A 22051-nucleotide genomic window follows, 5' to 3' on the forward strand; every position below is an offset into this window, starting at 1 on the left:
AAACTTGTTTTCATTACTTTAACGATCCTTTGAATTAATGTCCTCCAAAACGACCTATCATTAACAACTTCGCGCAGGTCTTGCAAACTGTGGGCTATGGCTTCCTCGACTGAATCAATCCATCTCATGTTGGGTCTTCTTTTCCTGCTATCATCAATGTTTCCTAGCGTTATTGTCTTTTCCCAGTGAGATTTGGGGTGCTTGATATGACCAAAGTGTGATAGCCTCAGTTTACTCACTTCAGCTTCTAGGGAGAATTCAGGGTTGATTTGATCAAGATCCTACTTACCGGTATTTGTCTTTTGGCAGTCCATGGTATCTATAGAACTCTCCCCCAACACTGCATTCCAAATTAATACATATGTGTTTGGTCGATTTAAGACCAGTTGTAGGATTGTGCATTTTTATGGTTAATCTGTGATGCTCATTTTGAAATTGGTGGATGTAATTCTTTTTTAAAAAAATAAGCTAATAAACCATACATACATAAACCACAGCTGGTTTGTCTTTTTCTCTATTAAACTCACCTGAATGACACTGTATGCACAGGTTAAGCAGCTCAGGTGCCTAAATAGGTCCAGCAGTTCAGAGGTCCAGGCAAGTAATGTTTATAGGCCTAAATCAGGTAATCCAGGGGTTGAGGCAAGCAACATTCATAGATGGAGATAATCTAGTGACTGTATGCAGAAGGCAGGTAGTCCAGAGGCCAAGGCACAAACCAGTGGTAGTGACTTAGTAAGGAATCCAGACACACAGTGCTTCCTAGGGAGTCACACTTGTTGCACCCTGACAGAATTAAGCCCAAGGCTTATATAAAAATACCCATGCTAAAGAGCCCAGAATCCTAAAGAGACTTAATTCTGCACTCAGTCTCGAATGCCAATGTTTCTAGTTCACAGAGCCTTCTGCCATATCACAAGCTGCAACATAGGTGCTTCTCCTTTTATTACTGAGGCCGTTTCTGCACAGAGGCATTTCGCGCAGACCCGACAATGCTGGGACCGTCCGCATGGATGGTCCCAGAAAGAGCCGGGACGACCCAGCATGTCCCCGGGCCTCCGGCAAGTCGCCAAGGCCTGAGGACATGCCCCCCCAGACACCGTAACTTAAAACAGTTCCTGTAAAACAGGAACTGCTAACCAATAAGAATGTTATAGTGCTTTTGCCTATAGACGGCTTCTTAAAGGGACAGGGGTTAACTAAAGTTCCCTCCCACAGAAAACTGTTGAAAGAACAACTAAGCTTATTCCAACTAAGGGTACAACTGAGGCTTACATAAGGAAAATAGTGAGGGTGTCTCTGGGGGCATGACAGCCACCATTTTACCTGCCCCTGCTTCCAGGTTACCTCTGGCCAGTCAATGCTCACTTTTTGTTGCTGTGCTTTAACCTAATTTTTTAAGCTTGTTTTAATGTTCCATCATTCCTGCAATGGAATGCTAGCATTAAAGTTAAAAAGAGAAAAGAAGGCCCATCAATTCCCCCAGAAATATCTGATGACAGGTGATCAGAATTGCTACTGTGTGGATGGGGAGAAAGTCCAGAAGAGCGAAAACCCCAAAGCCAGGAAAATATAGTTCTCTGCTTTGGTTTCCCTGCACAGGCAGGGAATGTACCCTTACCATGAGGCAGGGCACAAGTACATAATAGGCCTGTTTTTCAGGTCCTCCATCCAATTGTGGAGAAGCAAATTGACCTGCAAAAGTACATTTTGCAATAGTATCATTAAGGAATTTTATGGAAGTAGAAGTACCTGTGGCAACCCACCATGAGGTCACATTGTGTTTACAGAATATATAAACTGCTACTCCAATGCATGACGATATTTCTGGAACACTATTTATTGAAATGGAAATTACCACCCTGCGGTATGTTTTGAGTTGAACATTGGAGTAATTTGAAGGAAGCGCAGGTCTGAATTTAGGTACCAGAACTATTCTTAATTGGAATAGAACCCTATGAAGTAATGGGCAACTTTACTTCTGATACCATGTCTGCAGAAAGACAGGAACCTTAACTTCTTTCCAGATCATTGTAACCATTTTACAAAGTGTAAAAATAACTGATTTTTTAAAAATCATCATGCTGTCTGTGACCATTTTTAATGCATGAAGAGCTCTGAAGTGTTTTTAATTCCCCTACTTCCACAGTTTCACTAGATCGTTCCTCTCAGTTTGGTTTCCCTTTAATGAAATCCTGACAGTTAACTGTGTTTTCAGTTTATTTTTGGAAATTCTCAGGAGTTCCCTGACAATACAGCTAAGGTTTGATAAACTGCATCTCTTTAAAAGCCTATTGATTTGTTCTTTTAAGATTCTGGGTCAGGCCTGTTGCCACAGGTCATGTGCAATGGAACAGGATGTATTCGGATGTATATATCTCTCAGCAGAAAAGTTCTCATGAGAATTCAGGTTATCAAAGGTGAAGGTTATGTCAACCTGCTATATTCTTTAAGACTTTTAAATGGTTGGATTCTGCAGTGATTCATTCAACATTAAAAAAATCCTACCTATGATTGAAATTGGTGACTCAAAGCACTATTAGCACAGACCAAAGGGAAAAGCACTGAAGACCCTGACATGGAAAACAGTCGGAGGTAATTGTGCTTACCTTCAAACTTCATGTCATTAGTTAAGATGAATTCACTGAAACCTGTAACAGAGTTGGCTCCCAGGAGGAAAATGTCTTTAGAATTACATTGCAAGAATTCTTTTCAGACTTTGGAACCATTCTGGTTAAAACAATCACTGGCAGCTAATTCACACACACACACACACACACACACACACACACACACACACACACCCTATGTTGTTGGCACCCATCAAGACCTGGTCAGTCAAGATTTCCCTTGGTGGATATTTTAACCCACCTTCAACTATAGTGGTTGTGATCAGGATGGTTAGAGAAATGATTTATTTTAAAATAAATAGTGATTTATTTTAAAAAGTTACTCCCTATGAGTGAATAATAGTTCTGAGAGTAAAAACAATTGTTCTATTACGTTTTATTTTACATTTAACCTTTTACATTTCTGATAATATTCACAGACATTCAAACAATATGGATACTTGGTCTTGGAGAAAGGATTGGGTAGAAAATGATAATCACTAATTTTCCATTAATTTCTTTGATGTCCCACATGCCAATATGCCCACCCTACCCTACTGGCTATGGTACTGTGTGGGGGGAAGTGGGGGCAGCAAAATGTACTTCATTAAGATTTTGACTAAGCAATGTTACACAGCTTATCCAACCAAAAATATGGGAACATCTTGCTCTGCATCAATGCTGCAATCTTTCCCATAAAGGAGTTCACCAGATGAACTTATCTTAATCAATGCTAGGAATTCTGGTGAGCCAATCCCTTGATTAGCAGACATCCTAAACTCCTTCCAGATGTACAGTATTTTTTTTTGCTTACTAGCTGCTTAATCTCCAGACTTATTAACAGACGGCCTGACACCTTCGAGAACCAGGACATTCCAGATCTAAGGAGAGCCTTGTAGCAGCAAGGATATCAAATAAGGGTGTGCGGTAAACCAGAAGTGAGTGGGGAGAGTTTTAAGCTACTCCTAGTAGCACTGGATGAAAGAGCTACACTGTAAAACCCTGACCTCTTGAGCATTGATTGCAAAGGCTCCCCAGGGCCATTCCTTTATAGCCCTTCACTCAAGTGCAGTGATGCATAGTGGCCAAATCTGGTGGTCCTTCTTGCCTTGCATAGCATTTCTATATATGTGGGCCCTGGGAGGATGGTAAATCCCCCCCCACAATTCCATGCCAACATATGTGTAAAAATATGAATGAATAATTTTTAAAAAGTGAACTGAATTGCAATACTGTTGGAGGGAGGACTGGTGTTTCTAAAAGGGAGTCAAAAATGTAACCCTTCTATTGAAAATTATGTCTCATACTGGAATAAAATCAATGAGTATTTGAAAGAATATTAAATTTAGTGAACACATATGTATCAGTTTTGGAGGGGGTGTTAAATTAAAGCTATTCAGTGCTGCCATGGTTATGATGGAGGCAGGGAACACAGGCAGGCCTCTTCTCAAGCCTGCTCCGTTTGTTAAAGTAAGTGTGTGGGGGAGTCGCAAAGGGGGCACCTTGAGGGGGTGTGAAAAATCACCCCCGCGACACCCGCCCACACACTTACTTTAGCAAACAGAGCAGGCCTGCCTGTTCACTTCCAGGCTGCAAAGAACCTGGTGGGAACTACCCTGGGAAATGTAGTTCCTACCAGGTCCTTTGCAGCCTGGAAGGGAACAGGCAGGCCTGTTCTGCAGCCTGCTCGGTTTGCTTGGTTTGCTAGTGGGGAGGGGCGCTGCAGGGTGGAGCGCTATGGGGGGGTGCAGGGGAAGGGGGAGTGGTTGGGGGGAATTTCCTGCCCCCCACGTGATCCAAAGCTGTGCACCCAGTGCGTGGCACACACACCCTCCCTGACCCCCTGGTAGCCCCGCCACTGGCTCAAGACCAAAAAGCCTCACAGATTCTTCTGACAGGAAATTAACCTCCTCCCCACTCTGCATCATATAGTCACTTGACCAATCAGAGTATAGGAGACCACAGGCAATCAGGTAGCTGTCTTGTTCCTAAATCTTTCTGCCTCACTCTGACTGTAAACAGTAAGTTGTTTTAGGCAAAACTGCACTTTAAAAAATCATATTTCCTTGCAGTCTGTCACAACAAACACTGAAAGTAAACACAGTCTTTGAAAGCTCCCTGGCTACTACTTGCAAAAATTCAACTCCAATTTTTACAAAAAATGTCATTGCCATTGTCTAGTTATCACTGAACTGACTAGTAGTTGAAAGGTGAAAAGAAGGTTAGGGAATGGACACTGTCAGGCATGTATTTTCTGCCCTCAATTCGCACCCCTCAATGTTCCCCATAGAGCACAGAACTGTACTATTCAGGTTTAGGACTAGATTAACAATTTCCTGTCCATCGAGTTCCAAAGCTCAGCAATCAGAGGTACACGGCAATTGCACTGTTGTGTTAAATTACACTGTAGTGTGAAACCATACTTTTTCTCAAATGTTAGGAATCTCAAAGCGGCTTAAAATTGCCTACATACACACCCACGCATACACACAACAGGCACCTTATGAGGTTGGTGGGGCTGAGAAAGTTCTGAGAGAACTGTGACTGGCCCAAGGTCACTCAGTAGGCTTCATGTAGAGGAATAAGGAATCTCTCAGGGATCAGGGAGCTATTTATGTAGCACCAAAGTTCAGCAAGCTCGCCTTATTGTAATATTGGAGCGGGAATAGGAATATTCCAGTGGTCTTATCATCATGAGCCAATTTGTGGAAATTAAAGTTGGTCAGATATTTAAAAGCTATTTGTATACAGGATGCAAAAAAGCAAGGAGACTATGATCTGTGCTCAATAATGAGGAAGTGACACTTCCTCCAACTGTGAGGAGCTATGGATAGTTTAGTGGGGGGAAAGCTAGAGACAAGAAATCTCCGCATACACTTGATGAAGTCCTTGTGTTTGTGGGGGAGAACATGAGAGCTCCAACTATATGTTACATGTGATGCAAATTGGTTCAGGAGGGAGGGGTCTCCCAACTGATTTACAGCCTCATGTATATCACCTTAGAGCAGTGGTTCTCAACCTGGGGGTCAAACAACCCTTTCACAGGGGTCGTCTAAGACTCTCTGCATCAGTGTTCTCCATCTGTAAAATGGATAAATGTTAGGGTTGGGGATCACCACAACATGAGGAACTGTATTAAAGGGTCGCAGCATTAGGAAGGTTGAGAACCACTGAATTAGACAGAGGGATAGTCCCTCTCCCATAGCTGCACAGCAATGTCCAGACACAGCCTTAGCACATTTTTTATAAGCTTCTACACATCACCCCTGCAATAATACTGGTTCTGCACCACCACTGTACTTCCCCTTTGTCTCTGCATTTAGCTGCCATCTTGCCCAAGATTAAGAAAGGACGTAGCTAAGCCACTTGTTCTTTTGGCCGCTCTTCTTCCGGCAGAAAAGGAAGAGATGAGATACTTAATTCTCATGCTGCTTGGGAGGTGCTATGTGAACCAGAAGATACCTTCACTACAGCTGCCTTCATTAATCGTAGTCTTTTTTGAAGAGAAGAGGCTGAGGGGCTGAGCATTGACTCAGTCCTCTGCATTCCTTTTGCTGCCAATCTAGGTAGAGAACACTGACCTTGATGGACTAAGGGTCTGATTCAGTTTAAGATACCTTCATGTAGGCCCAGAGGCTGCAAGCCAAAGAACACTTTCCTGGTGAGGAAACCATATTGAATAAAATGGGACTAACCTACTGATTAAAATTATTTTTAAACTAATCATTGATATTTATTTATTTTTAATTATGCAAAAGGTTAATCAGTTTTTCAAATGCTGTTCAAGTGAATGGAAGAAACTGTGGCAACCATCTGATAGTTAAAATGAACCAATTAAAGATGACTCATGAAATAAAGAATTTGTCAGAGGAAATCCACTCTGTATTTTCAGGTGCGCTAGTGATGACATCTGTAGCATCTCTGATGGGAACTTGTACAGCATTTCTCCACCAAATGATTTTAGAAGTACTCAGTGAACGTTTACAAAAGCATTTACAACTTTTCCAACCATATGCAATTCTTAACTGCTTGGAAAAGTTGTAAGTGCTTTTGCAGTCTGAAGTAATACAGCCTTCCTCATTGACATCTAGGCAATCGCAGCAATTCTGTGACAGTAACTGATATAATTATGTGAAAAGAAAGCCACATCTAATTATATTAGTTCACGTTAAGGATTCCACATTTACACAATGCTCATGAATATATATTGAATTATTTATATTAATTTTATTGAGTTATTTTATAACGTTAAATGTTGATTTTAATTGTTTAAATGTTTTTATGTTTGCTGCCTTGGGGATCGTGATCAAGTGGAACATTAAAATGTTTTAAATAAATGAACAAATAAAATAAATATATTAACTTCTGAAGCTTCCTTATACTGACTCTAGCTCAATATTGCTAACTCTTGCTAGTAGTGGCTCTCCAGCATCCCAAGCAGAAGAAAGACCTGCTGAGATCCATTAGCTGGAGATGTTGGAGACTGAAACTGGGTCCTTCTGCACACAAAGTATGTGACCTTCCCCTGAACTCTGGCTCCTCCACAGCTCAAACACTGTTTTTCCGTTCACAGATGGAGAATTATTGTTGACAAACTAGTTCCTAAGCATGTGCATGAATAAAGTGCCATCAAGTTGCTGCTGACTTATGGTGATCCTGTACAGCTTTCAAAGCAAGAGATATTTGGATGGTATAATTGAAGATAAAAAGGTGAGTAGAAGTTTCGGACCAATGTATAAAATTATGATTAGAGCTGCACATGCGGTGATTGTATTGGGTTGGACAGATAATAAGAAATGGACAATCTCAAAATGGTTGGAATATATATGGCAACAAATACCGTTAGAAATTTTTGAGATGATGTCAAAAAATATGCTATGGCAAGAAAAATTAAGAGATATAATGAAGATATGGCCAATGTTTGAGAACTGGATGAGAGAAGCTGGATTTAATGAAGACATTTGGGAGAAAAGAATATGGAGAATGAACTTTCTGCTGCTTGCTTGAATAACTGAGAAAGAAGAAGGGGGGAGGGAGGGAGGAAAAAAAGGGGGAAATGTATAGTTTGATTAAATATATTGTATGTAACTCTTATATAAATACTCTATACAATGAAAATAATTTTTAAAGAGAGATATTTGGATGGTGATTTGCCATTGCCTTCCTCTGCACAACATCCCTGGCTCCCATCCAATTACTAACCTGGGGCGACCTGGCTTAGTTTCTGAGGTGTGTTATGGCCTTAACAGGGGTAAGGGTTTTATTAAAGGGATTCTCCACCAGCTGCTAAAAGTGTAACAGCACACATATAGTTTTTAAAAGTAGCAAAGGGGAATGAGCTCTCACGTTGGCAGCGAGAGGGGCCAGGAGGAGATCTTTTAGACTGTATAATACGGGGAAGGAATTCTGGCAATGAATATTCCACAGAGAAGCAAGAGTCCAAATTGAATTTAAACGTTTTATATAAATTTGTTTAAAAATACAAACACACAGTGAGACATAAGAGCACATACATTCAAGTTCCTAAGATATAAAAAGGTTTTAAAAGATAGATTGGATGATAGAAATGGAGGGGGGTTTTCAGGGTAATACGTTACCTAAATTCAGCTGAAGAAGATCTTGTAGAAGGCAAGGATTCAAATGACCAGCATCTGAATCCAGGCGAAGGACGATATCGTGTCTCAAACTGACCAGACCAAGGAAGGTACAGGCTAGTAAGAGCACTGGTGTTGGGGTGAACTAAACTTTTATACCCTTTTGCCCAGGTAGGGGCGGGAACAAGTGAGTTTTAAGTTTCATTTTTCTACATTCTCTGGAACTTCCCATGCTGGGCTTGCTGGGCTGAGCCCTATCTAAAAGCTCTTCTATTGTTCTAAACCTTGGGACAATGGGAGTCAATTGGTCTTAGATTATATCAGGAAGCACAGAATGGCTTTATGCAAAGTAACTCTTACAGTCTCTGCCTTCAGTATTCAGATTTGAATGAGGCTTGATTGATTCAGGATGGGATCTTGTTGTTAGGGAGATCATATCTAGAGGTTGGGGAAATGCAAGGAAGGAACCATCTGTTGCTAGAAGAGATAGTGAAATTCAGCAACTGATGCTAATGTGGCTTTCCATCTTCTTTGTCTTTAACAGTTTCTATAGCAAGGTGTGGTAATCAAGCATTCTCGTGACTCAAATGAGACCTCCAGGTTATGCTGGAGTAACTCATTATCTTAGCTTTTGTTAAAGTAGTTTTGACCTTTTGGCTGTGGTCAGGTGATCATGCGGCTACCTACACCCATAGGATTGCTTTTGGCAACTGGCTTTGGCCAATATGATTTTTAAAGGAAAATATACTGCTATGAGAAATATATATATTTTATAGGATTGGTCAGAGAGCTTACAGGTGACAAGATAAGGCAAGCCTGGACCATCCAGGTCAGGGCACCTACCCTTATACAGATATATTAAGGTGAGATTTGACCCCCCTGGATTCCTATATGGGCACCCATTTTATTCATAAAGGTTTCTACTTTTTAACCTAAAGGAATAGGGTGAAGGTTATTTGGTTTGACCTTTTATCCCAAGGTCTTTGGGTTCTAATTCTTGTTCAAATAGTGCAATAGACAGAGTGTCTTTTATATGCACACTTGCTGCACTAGAGGGAGTAGGAATCTCATCTCTGTCATGCGCAGCTCTGCCTGCAATTAGACTAAAATACCCTGCATGCTGTGGAGAGGCCATCACCAATCTGATCAAAGACAGTGGTTGTTAAATACAACTCTGTGAAGCGTGAAGATCAGTATAAGAAAACTCTGGACAATAACAAGCCCCTTCCTTACAAATGTTGTTGTTTTTTTAGAAAAAGCTCTCCTTATCAACAACATTATATATTGTATTTGATTAGGTAATAGAAACCATCTAACAAACATGTTATTGATGTTATTGTCATTTAAAAGGACAGAAAAAAAGAAGAAATGGGAATTCAAATGGCTACCCACATTAAAAGCTGTGTTTTCCTAAATTAATTTTTTCTTTCTATAAAATACATACTGGTAAATAATCAATCTAAACCTTCCCCCACCCCTCTTTCTCTTACCTTTTTAGGATGTTCACTGCTTTGGTCGAACATGTTGTAATTTTAACAAAGAAAAAGTTTATAGTTTGTTTTGTTCAAATTTAAACCACTAAGGAAAGTCACACAGTTGGTGTATGTGTGTTTTATGCTATTTGTACCCAGTAATAGGAGAGATGCTTGTAAGTGTGTGACATTCACATGTGTATAGGTGTACTTTTATTTAAAAGGTTTTTTTTACACTAGGGGAAGGTATATATGTTACCAAAGCTGATAACTTCTGATTCAGTTTTAATATTTAATTATTTAATTATCATGTTGATTAAATGTTTTGTGATTTCTTCCCTTTTTAAGAATATTTTTGGGTACTAGATACAAATCTTTCTGTTTCACGGTTGAAACTATGGATGAGTAGTGATGTCACATTGAGGCAATGGTGCATAAACAAATGGAAGATTGAATGAATGTTATGATGGGAAAGAGATATTATTCCCCTTGGATGCATACACAGTTTCCATTTGTTCTACTGTGTGAATTATACATACATATCAACATGCATTTGAACACTTGAAATGTACTATGTATAAATGATAAATACTATTCTAATAGTTAGTTGTTCTTTGCCAAAGGTCCGTTGGGACATTTTTATGATAGTGTATGAAGTAAGCTCTATGGATTGCATCAAGAAGGCTCCACTTTATGTAAAAGATAGTTCCAAGCGGTCTTTTCCCCTTCCAGTTTTTTAAAAATTCCTTTCCTTAACATCATATGATATCACATGAGTTTCGATAGAAAGAAGCTGGAACTCTGAATGATTTTTAATTGGTTGTCTGATTCTCAGCCAGTGGGGGGTAGTTAATGGAGAAGGGACACTCAGGCATCAGATTTCATGGGTATTCACTCCAGATAAAACTTAAAACCCTCTAGAATCTAAGCTGGTCCTAGATGCATCCATTTTGCCTCCCTCTGGAGCTCTCCCTGTTTGCCCTTGTCTAAATTTGCTAAAGGAAGGCAGTGCAGAGATTATCAGATCCCAAGCATATAACACAATATCCCAAGACATTTGGAATCATGGGAATTTCATAAAGTTATTTTGCTGCTGAATGATTTTCAGTTAGGTTTCTCCATACTGCCAAGGCAAATGGCAAGAAATTTTGGGAATGGCACCTGAGGAGAGAGGAGTCTAGGGAAAATGTGTTATCACTTTTGTGTGATATTCTAGTCTGTGTCCCCTAGGGAAATTTCTAGAGTAAATAGGTGGAAACCATGTTTTCACCTGTTTCTTAGGGACAGGAAATTGAGTCTGGCCACAGGAGGATGAGCAAATGGTGGTCTATTTCTAGCGCCAACTGTCTAGTGCCAACTGTCTAGTGCCAACTATCTTTTAGGCAGGACATTTGCCACCAGCCCCTACATTGTATTTAATATTAAAGGTCTGTGATTTATTGACATGGCTGTTCTGAATATGACCTAGAGTAAAAGAATGATAGCTCAGTCTGTCAGAAAAGGCTTACAGGATACTAAGCAGGAGTTTCTGTCGGCATACAAGATGTGACTGAGTAATCAAAGTTTATTTAGCTGGGGATACTATTTAATTACAGAGAAATTATTTTAGATGTTCTGACAAACACCCTTGTTATAAAGAAATCAAAAACTTTCCTTAAAACATAGATATCTTTGGGGAAAGATAGTGGATTGGGTCTAATGAACTGTGAGAAGATAGTGCTAGCACAGTCAATTTTTCTCTTCTTTCACCTACCCCAGCAGCTTCCTTTGAGGCAGAAAAAGATGATTCCCAGAAATCAGAAACACAACATATTCCATGATAGAGCAGCTACAGTAAGAAGAAGACCAAATCAGGTAAAATTGCCCTTCCTCATCCACCACTGGACATTGTTCTCTACCCACTCCTCCACTGGAGAAATGTGAGGATTGATTTTGACCAAGTGCTTTTTCCCCATGAGTGCCCCTAAACATTTGGCATCACTTTTTTCAGAGGTTGGAGGGGATTCCAGTGTTGATTTTACCCAGGTGCATAATTAGGGTAGGACAGAGCACATGTCCCAGGGGCCACTTCAGGGGGAGGCACCCTGAGCCACCCAGCCCTCCCTGCCAAGTACTACCTCTGCACACTCTGGACCAGAAGCTGTCAGTGGAAGGGGAGTTGTAACTACTCGACAGGAGCAATGGTGATCAGCGTTGCCCATTACCTCACCATGATGGGGTGGTATCAATATTATCTGTGGCAGCAGATTGGCTTGATGCAGAACTGTTACACCTCCTGTAGGCAGAGGGACTGAATTGTCGAAGGCTTTCATGGCCAGATTAAACTGGTTGTGATGGGTTTTCTGGACTGACACACTGTGTCCAGAGAGAAGAGAATGTTTGGGGTATATATTGTCCATGTCCCAGGGTGGGGAACCAATCAGCAAGTGTTATGCAAAGATGTGGTTGTTATGCAAAGATGTGGTTGATAGTATTGTATTGCAGGTGGGGCTTATCAGTCCAGTGAGTGATTCACCTTTTCATGCCCTGCAGCAGCAGCAGTATTGATGAATGCAAATCCTGTGTTTGGGTGGAGTCCACTGTTCATGAACTTAGCATGCCCTTGACCTTTGATTCTGGTGTTTTTAAGTACAGGTAGCCAAGCTTTGTTAATTCTCAGAGTCAGTGGCGTATCTGCCTAGGGACAAGGGCTACCCCTTGTCCCCAGTGGGCCACTCTTCTGCTCAAATGGGGGACGCAAAATCAGCCCCCCATGTGACCAGGAAGTCCTTGTTACGGCCCTGCTCACCCCCTATATATTATTACTGCAAACATTTTCTTTAAAAATCATATTGGCAGAAGCCAGTTGTCACAACACCTCTCTGTGTAGGTAACAGCATGTCCGCTTGGCAGCAAGCCAAAGGTCAAAGGTTTGCTTCACGAAATCTAATCAAGGGGATGAGTTACTCCAGCATAACCTGGAGGTCTCATTTTGTTTGAGGGTATGCTTGATTACCACACCTTGCTGAAACATTGTAAGACAAAGGAATATGGAAAGACACATTAGTATCAGATGCTGCATTTCCCTATCTCTTCTGGAAACCAGGTCAACAACAAATGGTTGCTTCCCTACCTACTGTCATAACTTTCCTAAAACCACTCACCTTATCCTGATCTAATGTCTCAGCCCAATCTGAATAACCTGGGCAGTGGCTCTACAGAGTTAATCTGCATGAAGCCTTACAGTGTTTCCTCGTTTAGCTTAACAATGCAATTTGGCCCTATTGTCCTGGACTTAGCAATAGATGAGCTGACTAATTAACTCAGCACCCCAAACCCAGCACAGATGTGTAGAAACGAAATTTAGTGTGATTGGTCCCTTTTCCTGCCAAGAGAACGATCTACCTTATAAAAGCCCGGTTCACCTGCAACACCTTGCTCACACCTAGCTCATTACCTCCCTTGGTCCTGTTGGTGTGAGACACGATATATCATCTTCTACTGGGTTTCTGTGCTGGCGTGGAATCCCTGCCTTCTACTGCTTCGTGTGTTTCTTAAGATCGTTAGGTAACGTATCACCCTGCTGCTTCCCCAATTCCCTCTCTATCCTCCCACCTACTTTTCCAACCTTTCTATATACTAGGAACTTGTATGTATGCGCTCTTATGCCTTACTGTATGTATGCTTTTAAAACCAAATTTACATAAATATTTTAAAACTCAATTTGGACTCTTGCATCACTCTGCGGAACACTCCTTGCCAATCCCTTCCCCGTATACATAGTCTAAAAGATCCCCTCCTAGCCGCCTCTTGCATTGCCAAGTCGAGTATTCATTCCCTTTGCTATTTGAAAACATATGTGTGCTGTTACACTCTTAGCAGCTGGTGGAGATTCCCTCGTAATAAATTCGTAACCCCTGTTAGGCTAGGTAACATCCTGCCGTCTCATCGTTTTCGCGTGCCTCGACCCCATCTGACTTCCTGCTGCCTCCAATCGCCCTCAACCCTGCCCTGGACTCCCCCTCCCTTCCTTCCCCCCCCCCCACCGTCTGAGCTCCCAGCCAGCTCCCAGCCGGCAGCCTGCAGTCTCTGCCCTCCGGGCAGGCCAGAAGAGACTGCAGTCCCAGCCTCAGATACCTTCTTTTATAAGCACTGAGGCCGGGGGTGGGGCTTGGGGAGCAGGAAGTACCACACTTAACTTTACCTATCCAGTTTAAAATAATGGGGAGGCATCGCTAACCTGTACAACGTTTAAGAGAGCAGATCATTTTATAGCAGCCAAGAATAAGAGCAGCTACCTTGGTTATTGTAACGTATTTTTGTATTTATGTCCAACTAGCGGTACCTGGCCACGCGCTGCTGTGGGTTATTGTGGTGAAATGGGAAAGGAACAGTAGCAGCAAATCAATTGCAGAGGCCAGCAGTACGTGCTCATGGAAACGTGCAGGCTGATACTGTGCAATGTCATGGATGTGTGTGACCGCATTCCTTGGGGGCAATGGAAAGGCACCCCTCCCACACATCTAGGCTGGCTGGTCATGATCCTTTACTTGGGAGTAAGTTTGGTTGGTGGCAATGGGTGTCGCTTCTGAGTAAACCCTCTGAGGGGCACGACGCAGCCATTCAAAGTATGTCATGGTTGCTTTACCGAGCTTACTCCTGAGTAACGCATGCCTGGTTTTCTGGACTGTAACCGCAGTATTCAGGGAATCTAGGCTGGCTGGCCTTTCCCTCCCGTCCCTTGCATGCTACCCCTCACTCTCTCCTCTCCCTCACTTCTCTTCCCTTGCGTGCCACCCCTCTCCCTCCCTTCCCTCTCCCTCCGCTAGGGTGGGTGGGTCATATCCAGATGCTGGGGCTCCTCCCCTCCCTTGCATGCCACCCCTCACTCTCTCCCCTCCCTCACTTATCTTCCCTTGCATGCCCCCTCCGTCCCTTCCCTCTCCCTCCCTCTCTTCCCTTGCAAGCCACCCCTCCCTCACTTCCCTCTCCCTCCGCTAGGGTGGGTGGGTCATATCCAGATGCTGAGCCCCCTCCCTCCCCTCCCTTGCATGCCACCCCGCACTCTCTGTCCCCTCCTTCACTTCTCTTCCCTTGCATGCATCCCCCTCTGTCCCTTCCCTCTCCCTCCCTCCAGTCTTTTACATTCAAGCTTGTTCAATATGGGTGTGGAATATGGGTGAGGAAGTAGTTAAGTGGTGGTTGGATGTGAGGGAGGGCAGAGTGAGGAGTGTGAGGATGAGCTGAATGTGTATGAGAGTATGTGTGTTGTGTGGTAGTAGTGGGTGAGGCACAGAGAGTGAAAGGTACCTGCGTGTGGGGGGGGACCCCACCTGACGTCTCACATGGCAATGTGTGTATGTGTTTCACTTCCACTGGAGTTACTGCCTGTGTATTGTTTTCACTGCTCATATCTGGCCATCTGAGCAAACATTCTAAGGGCATGAACATTCTAAGGGTGACAGTTACACACAGCCAGCTTCATGTCCTTCACCATAGAGCGCCAGGAAAAAGGCGTTTTACCTGGCCAGGTGTGAAATTTCAGGTATGTGAACATCTAAAAACACTCTCACCTGACTGACTACAGTGGCTGGGAATTTTCAGAGGAATTGGTTTCTGTGCTAGACCATCAGGAACAAACTCACGGTTTGCTTTTTATATATATAGATTAGTAGTACCTGTCCATCAGAAATTATATTTTATCAGCTTTCTCTTGGTTCTTCTTTCCTTTGTGCATGGACAATGTAATATAATTATGTATGTTGGAAGAATATATTTTAAAATAACGGAGAAAAAGTCTTCATGGCATGTGTCATTTTGAAATCAAACCTCTTCCTGTAGAACTGAGAATTCCAAATGTGAGTTAAAACCATGACTCAGGACACTAATGTTTTAAAGACTGACAGTGATTATTTCACATGACAACAGTGAAAATCAGTTCATTTGCTAGATTACATCTGAACTAGATATTCTGTTTAATACATGACATGCCACAGAGCAAATAGCACCTCCAGGTCCATTTTAGGTCAGAAAAACAGAATGGGGAAGGCTAAAGTCCCCCTTCGCCATCTGCCATGAGCCCTATTCACATTTAATGCCCATTCTGTCTGTGTACACTGGGCACTTATTTTTTCTTTAAAGATGTACTGAGTAATTCTCATGGTACAGTCAATGCATGTATAGTTGAATATGTGACTTAACCCTACATTTACATAGGTTTCATTTGCAGAATGAATATCCATTAGCTCTTTCTTTCAGCCAGATGTGTATGCAGGATATGCATGTGTTCAGTGAATAAGACTATGATCCTGATCAAATGTGTGACCCCTGCAGCTGTTGGAACTGAATTCCTATGGGGAACTCACAGTTGCCATCAGATTGCAACTTTCCATGGCAGTCAACTTTTTTGGACAAATGTAATACTAAAGATAAAAACATAAGAAGAATCCTGCTGGATTAAGTCAGAGGTCAATCTAGTTCATCATCCTATCCCCAATGGCGGCTGACTGAATATTTCTTCTTAGTAGAGCATGATAACAGCAGCCCCCGCCATTGCCTCCTCATGCAACAACTATTACTCAGAGACACACAATGACACAGCGCTATCCTAACTGCATGTTTCTAGAAGTAAGCCCCACTCAATAAAATGCAACATAGTTCTGAGTAGATCTGCCTAGAGATGCTTCCTCTGTGCCTCTAGATGTGGACATTCCATTAAATAGTTGTTGAGAGATGTATCCTCCTTGAATTGGTCTAATCACCTTCTGAGAACTTGCTGAACTAGTTGCATAGATTACTTATATAAGGATATACTAGATTTTCTTTCTTAGTTTTCTGAAACTTCTTTTCTCTGTTTGATCTCCAAAACAAATGCTTTCAGCATCAGACCATGATTTATTGAAAACATCTAAGTTTTACTATACTACTGTGTATTCACATCTATCTCCCATTCAGTCTCTGTATTTTGGAATACTTCCAGGTAATGAAAAGCACCAGCAATGTCTTGACAGTTTCATTCTTGCCCTACCCCACAGTTTTCAATTCTGCTGTAGGAGCTTGATGAGCTGGAAGGCCTGTAGACTAATTAAAAACTCAGAGGGCAATGAAGTTGTGGTATACCATGGCACGAAAGTGGCTGAAAGGCTTTTGGAATGGAGTACTGGCAAACATGTACATGCTCTTTATTGTTTGTTTATTCAGAAAATTTCTCAGGGAATCTGCTTGAGGCAGCTTGCAAAACAAAACATAATAAAAAACATGAGACATTATTAAAACCCACCATTCAAACATGGCAAAGCATTAAAACTAAAAAACTAAAGAAAGAGCTTAAAGTGGATCTTAAACTTTCTTTAGGCTACAAATAGACTATAAAATGAGGTTTAAAAGATCAGTTAAAAGCCCATGAAAACAGATACTTCTTGCTTAGTGCCTATGTATGCATCTCCCCATATGTCTCTTGTGTACATAAGTCATTTTACCTTCTGATTAAGTTTGTATTTGCTTGGCTTCCATGACTGCGGGGAGAAAAAAAGAAACTTTGTTACATCACTTCTAGGGAAAGCCTGGAAAGTTTCTCCATCCCACTCTAGGAATCACTGGAAATTCTAAGGTAAAACTATTTCCCTGACCCCCAGACAGTAGTTGCCAACTGGTAGCCTAACCCCAATCCAATTTAGCTTTACTATTGATAGGGTGTATGTTGTAAGATATGGTGGAAGGAACTGAGAGGCTAGAAAGAAGACCTTGAGGTATCATCCCTTCTTGTTGTTCAATTATTCTACTTCACCCCATTATTATGGGAGCTGTAGTTCCCAGAATGCCTGACATTAACTATCAGGCATTTGGGGATCTACATTTTCAGAATGTCCAAGGTGCCCCCTTTTCGTTCCTCCAATAACATTCTGGAAGTAATCATTCCAGGAAGGCCTGCTAATAAAAGCTAGCGTTCTGGAAACTACAGTTCCCAGATTGCACTGGGTGAAACAGAAAAAATAAATAAGGGGGGAATTGGCGGTGGAGTTCACCCACCTCTAGCTGTACCCTCCACAGGGATCACTTCCGACTGTTAAATATATGTTTTTGGGCGTTCAGTCTCAGATGGGGTTCAGAGTAGATGGAGAGATGGATGAAGCTTACATTAGATAATGAAGCAATATACGACGTTCAAGCAGAAATGCTGATGTCCGAGAAGCCTAGAGGAGACACAATAGCAAAAAAAGACAATAATTAATTAATCATTTTTATGCCTATTGCTTGCACAATCAAAGGAGCCAATGAATACTGTAGATTGCCAGCTGCAGGCATGGCAGGAAAAACACATAGACTAATTGGTAAAGAGAATGAACAGTTGCTGTTCTTAGAGCTGTGGAATGGATTGAGGTGAAAGGCAGAGATGTCATTTACAAAGAGTTTCATTTGATGGACTTCAACTGAACTTTTGGATTTATGACAAGAGTAGCTCTCCTGGCAGGGAAACTGGACTGTCACCTCGAATGTTTCAATGTTTACAACAAGGTTCATATAACCTTAAGCACCCATGAGGGTGCAGGCTTATCAGTGTGTGACATCAATCTGGCCAGTTGCACAAAGCAAGTTGCAGGTTCTTCATCTTGAAACTGAAAATATATCAGCCTGAATCAAGGACCCCACTCCCCTACACACACACACACACACACCTTCCCTTGTGGCTGAAAACCCTCTTGCCAAACAGACTGACTGTTTTGTTTGAGCAAAAAATGTTCATGCTACCCAGTATCAGTATTGCTGCTTCTTCCTTAGTGAGAAAATTCATCCTTAACTGTACCTACCACAGTCACCTTGGTAAGGGAATCCATACTGAATGGTCTTACACAAGTTCTTACATTCTTTTAACCTCTGAAAAAATCCTGTGTCAAGTTGCTGTTATTAATGTCAAGATACAGTTGCAGAGTTACACAAATAATGCTACACTGTAGATAAGAGAAAAGTTTACAATAAATTTCTCAGTAATCGTTAAGGTTGGGAAAAGGTTACTTAATTAGACTTTTAATTAATAATATTTTTGCCCCACAATTATCCCCAAATTTGCAAAGGCATATACTGGGCATGTGCACCCTGACTGCCACAAAAACGCTAGAAATGTTTTTCTAGGTCAGTTAATCTGGAGACTGAACAGAACAAAAAACACTCATGTTTCCTGTATTGTCGAAGGCTTTCACTCATGTTTCCTTCTCCATCTTTTGTTTTTCCTTGTAAATCTAAAAGCAGAACTGGTTTATGAATTAGCCATTAGTCTGGAGGCCCTTCTCATTTTTCCTTTTGTGTAGACTGACAAAAAGAAAGAGTAGTCCAGAAGGAGTAGAAGTTTCTAAACTGTGGAGACAAAGCTGTGTCTATTGCAATATGACAGAAGGATTCATGGGAGACCATGTGGTTGTATAAAAGAGGTTTTGACTTTTTTTAAAAAAGTGAAATGAAAAGTGCAATAAATGGAAAGAGAATGTCAAGAATAGTATTTAAATGTTGTTTGTCAGAATGAAATTATAGATGAATATATGTAGTGAATTACTATTAGTTCAGGATGTTAGAAACAATAGGAAGGGTCAAAATGAGATTGAAGATTTAGCAGGACTGGTGTCCAACAAAGAACTCACATCTTCGGCGGCAAAACTGCACTATTTCTAATGTCCTTTAAACTTATGTTTCCCCTCTCTTCCTTCCAAACAAAGAAACTCTGGTTACCCAGGGAAAAAACAGTATTTAGCTCATCAAATTAAATGTACTCGAAGGTGTTAAAGTAGAGTTGCCAGCTCTGAGGATTTGCGGGGGGCGGGGGACTGGGGAGGAAGGCATTGGGTTGAGAAATACATGAGGATTTGGGAGGTGAACACTGGAGAGGATGGGGTTTGGGTCGGGCCTTAGCAGGGTATAATGCCACTGCTCCTATTTTCAAAAAGGAGTCTAAACAACTGAGATAAACTGAGTGACAAGAGATGAAGTTCTAGACCTACTGAGGAAATTAAAAACTGATAAGTCTCCAGGATGGCAGTTTTAGGCTAGGCTGCCAGTCAGGGATGTCATGTTGCAGCACAGAGCTGCACCTGAAGAGAAGCACAGAGCTAACTGAAAGAATCACAAAAAGCCACATCAAGAGTCCATTCAGAAATTTAAGCATCAAGAGGTCAGAGTTCACAGAGGCAAATTTGGCCCACTGTGGCCAGGTCAGTAAAGGAGAGATAGGGAGGCAGCTGCCAAGCCTGGTGAAGGTGGAAAATGCTACCCTCGCTGTATGGGCTACCTGGGACTCCATTGACAAGGGTGGCTCTAGATGGACCCCCAGGCTCTTGAATGAGGTGGCCACTTTGAGGGCCACCCCAGTGGCGAACTAGGCAAAATGGAGCTCTGGCCAAAACCTGAGTTTGATGCCCCCCCGGCGCATGCCCGGTGCAACGTGCACACCCCGCCCCCCTTGTAGCTATGCCCAGTGGCGTATCTAGGCAAACTGGAGTTTAGCACACACACCCATGGGCAGCCGCCCTCCCCCACCATGACCAAGCAACGATTTTTTACACCAGGTCGTTTCAAAGTCACCATCACATTATAGAACATACCCCAACTGACAAATCAGAACACAGCAATAGGCCATGCCACACAGCAGAAATATTTTTTGGAAAACATTTGAAAACATTTTCATGTTTTATTGCTGCTATGAAAACATTTTATGGTGTTGTATCCAGTCCCCCCAAATTGCTGCTATGAAAACATTTTATGGTGTTGTATCCAGTCCCCCCAATTGGGGGAAACAGCATCACTTTCAATTTGGACCCCAGGGGGGTGTTGTATCCAGTCCCCCCAATTGGGGGAAACAGCATCACTTTCAATTTGGACCCCAGGGGTCCAAAGTTATGGACACTCAAAGGTGTAGCCCCCATCTTCTGTTAGCTCCCATTGGAAACAATGGGGGATGGGGCACCCCCTTTGGGAGTCCATAGCTTTGAACTCCCTGAACCAAACCCCACAAAACGTGGGTGGTGTCAGTAAGAGACTCTCCTGATGATACCTCCCAGGTTTGGTGAGGTTTGGTTCAGGGGGTCCAAAGTTATGGACCCTCAAATGTGTAGTCCCATCTCCTATTAGCTCCCATTGGAAACAATGGGGGATGGGGCACCCCCTTTGGGAGTCCATAACTTTGGACCCCCTGAACCAAACCTCACCAAACCTGGGTGATAGCATCAAGAAAGTTTCCTGAAACATCCCTGAAATATTGGTTCTGCTAGCAGCTAGCCTAAACGCTTCGCCCCCTGCAGGCCAAAAACAGAAAACCCACTAAAATACTAAAACAACACAAACAAACCCTGCATTTTTGGCGCCCGCCACAAAGGGGGGGTCCTGGGCAACTGCCCACTTTGCCCAATGGACATTACACCCCTGGGCCACCCTGTCCAGTGTTGGCAGTTGGAAGTCAGCTGGTCCTACCCACAGGACCTCTGCTGGGTTTAGTCTCAATCTACTTTGCCTCAACCAACCAGCTACTCCCTTCAAACAGTGCTGGAGAGCCACAGGGGCGGTGGCTGGCCAGCCCTCCGTCAACAAAATGAGCTGAGTGTCATCTGAGTACTGGTGACAACTCAGCCCAAAGCAACTATCTCACCCTCCACAACCCAGGTTTCCATGATGCACACCAGGTCCATCTGCTGGTTCCCAAGATGATCCCTGGGGACACTGATCTTATTGTTGATGGACCTTATGTTCACCAGTACCAATGATGAAGCAGGGAAAACCCCTTGCCCACAACCCTCAGAAATGGGAATAGGAATGAGGTCAGAATGGGGACGAGTCATATATTATCTCAACCCCTTTCTCTCATTCAGCCTCATCCTATCAGCATACCTTCCGCACCCCATAAGAACTGGGATCCCCTACCCCTCATCGGCCCCCATAGTGGCCAGTCTCTCCCCAGGATTCTCATCCTCACTAATTTTCAACTAGGTTGACACAAAAACAAGTGACTACATAGCCACTACCTAATGAGCCAAACTCTAGCACATCAACTGAACTAATCATAACTGCTAGCCCCTTATTTATCCCTCTCTTCCCCTCTTACAGCAAAAAATTCCTATGACAACCTAATAATACAATATTAAATAACTTTTGAGGATCAGACTAACCCAAACTTGAATCTATCTTAACTAAGACTGGCTAACTAACTACTGCTAAGGAGCAATAATAAACTTTAGTAAGCAGGTTCAGGTTGGTAAATTATATTGCTTGGAGAGAGCATCTTAGCCCTGCTCCATTACTGTCGCCATCTTGGATCCCCAGCCTCATTTAAAATCACTAAACCCCAGGATCTATTTCCACAAAAAAGACCTGTCCCACAACCAGTCACCAAATGGGTCCACAACAGGCAACACCCATT

The 22051-nt window shown here is 42.3% G+C and overlaps 1 pseudogene; it reads left to right on the forward strand.

Annotated features, from left to right (window-relative positions):
- Window positions 1-17956: 17956 nt before the first annotated feature.
- LOC125427296 lies at window positions 17957-18267 on the forward strand (annotated as a pseudogene).
- The last annotated feature ends 3784 nt before the right edge of the window (window positions 18268-22051 follow it).

Source organism: Sphaerodactylus townsendi, linkage group LG02, assembly GCF_021028975.2.
Source record: "Sphaerodactylus townsendi isolate TG3544 linkage group LG02, MPM_Stown_v2.3, whole genome shotgun sequence".
NCBI classification, from domain to species: domain Eukaryota; kingdom Metazoa; phylum Chordata; class Lepidosauria; order Squamata; family Sphaerodactylidae; genus Sphaerodactylus; species Sphaerodactylus townsendi.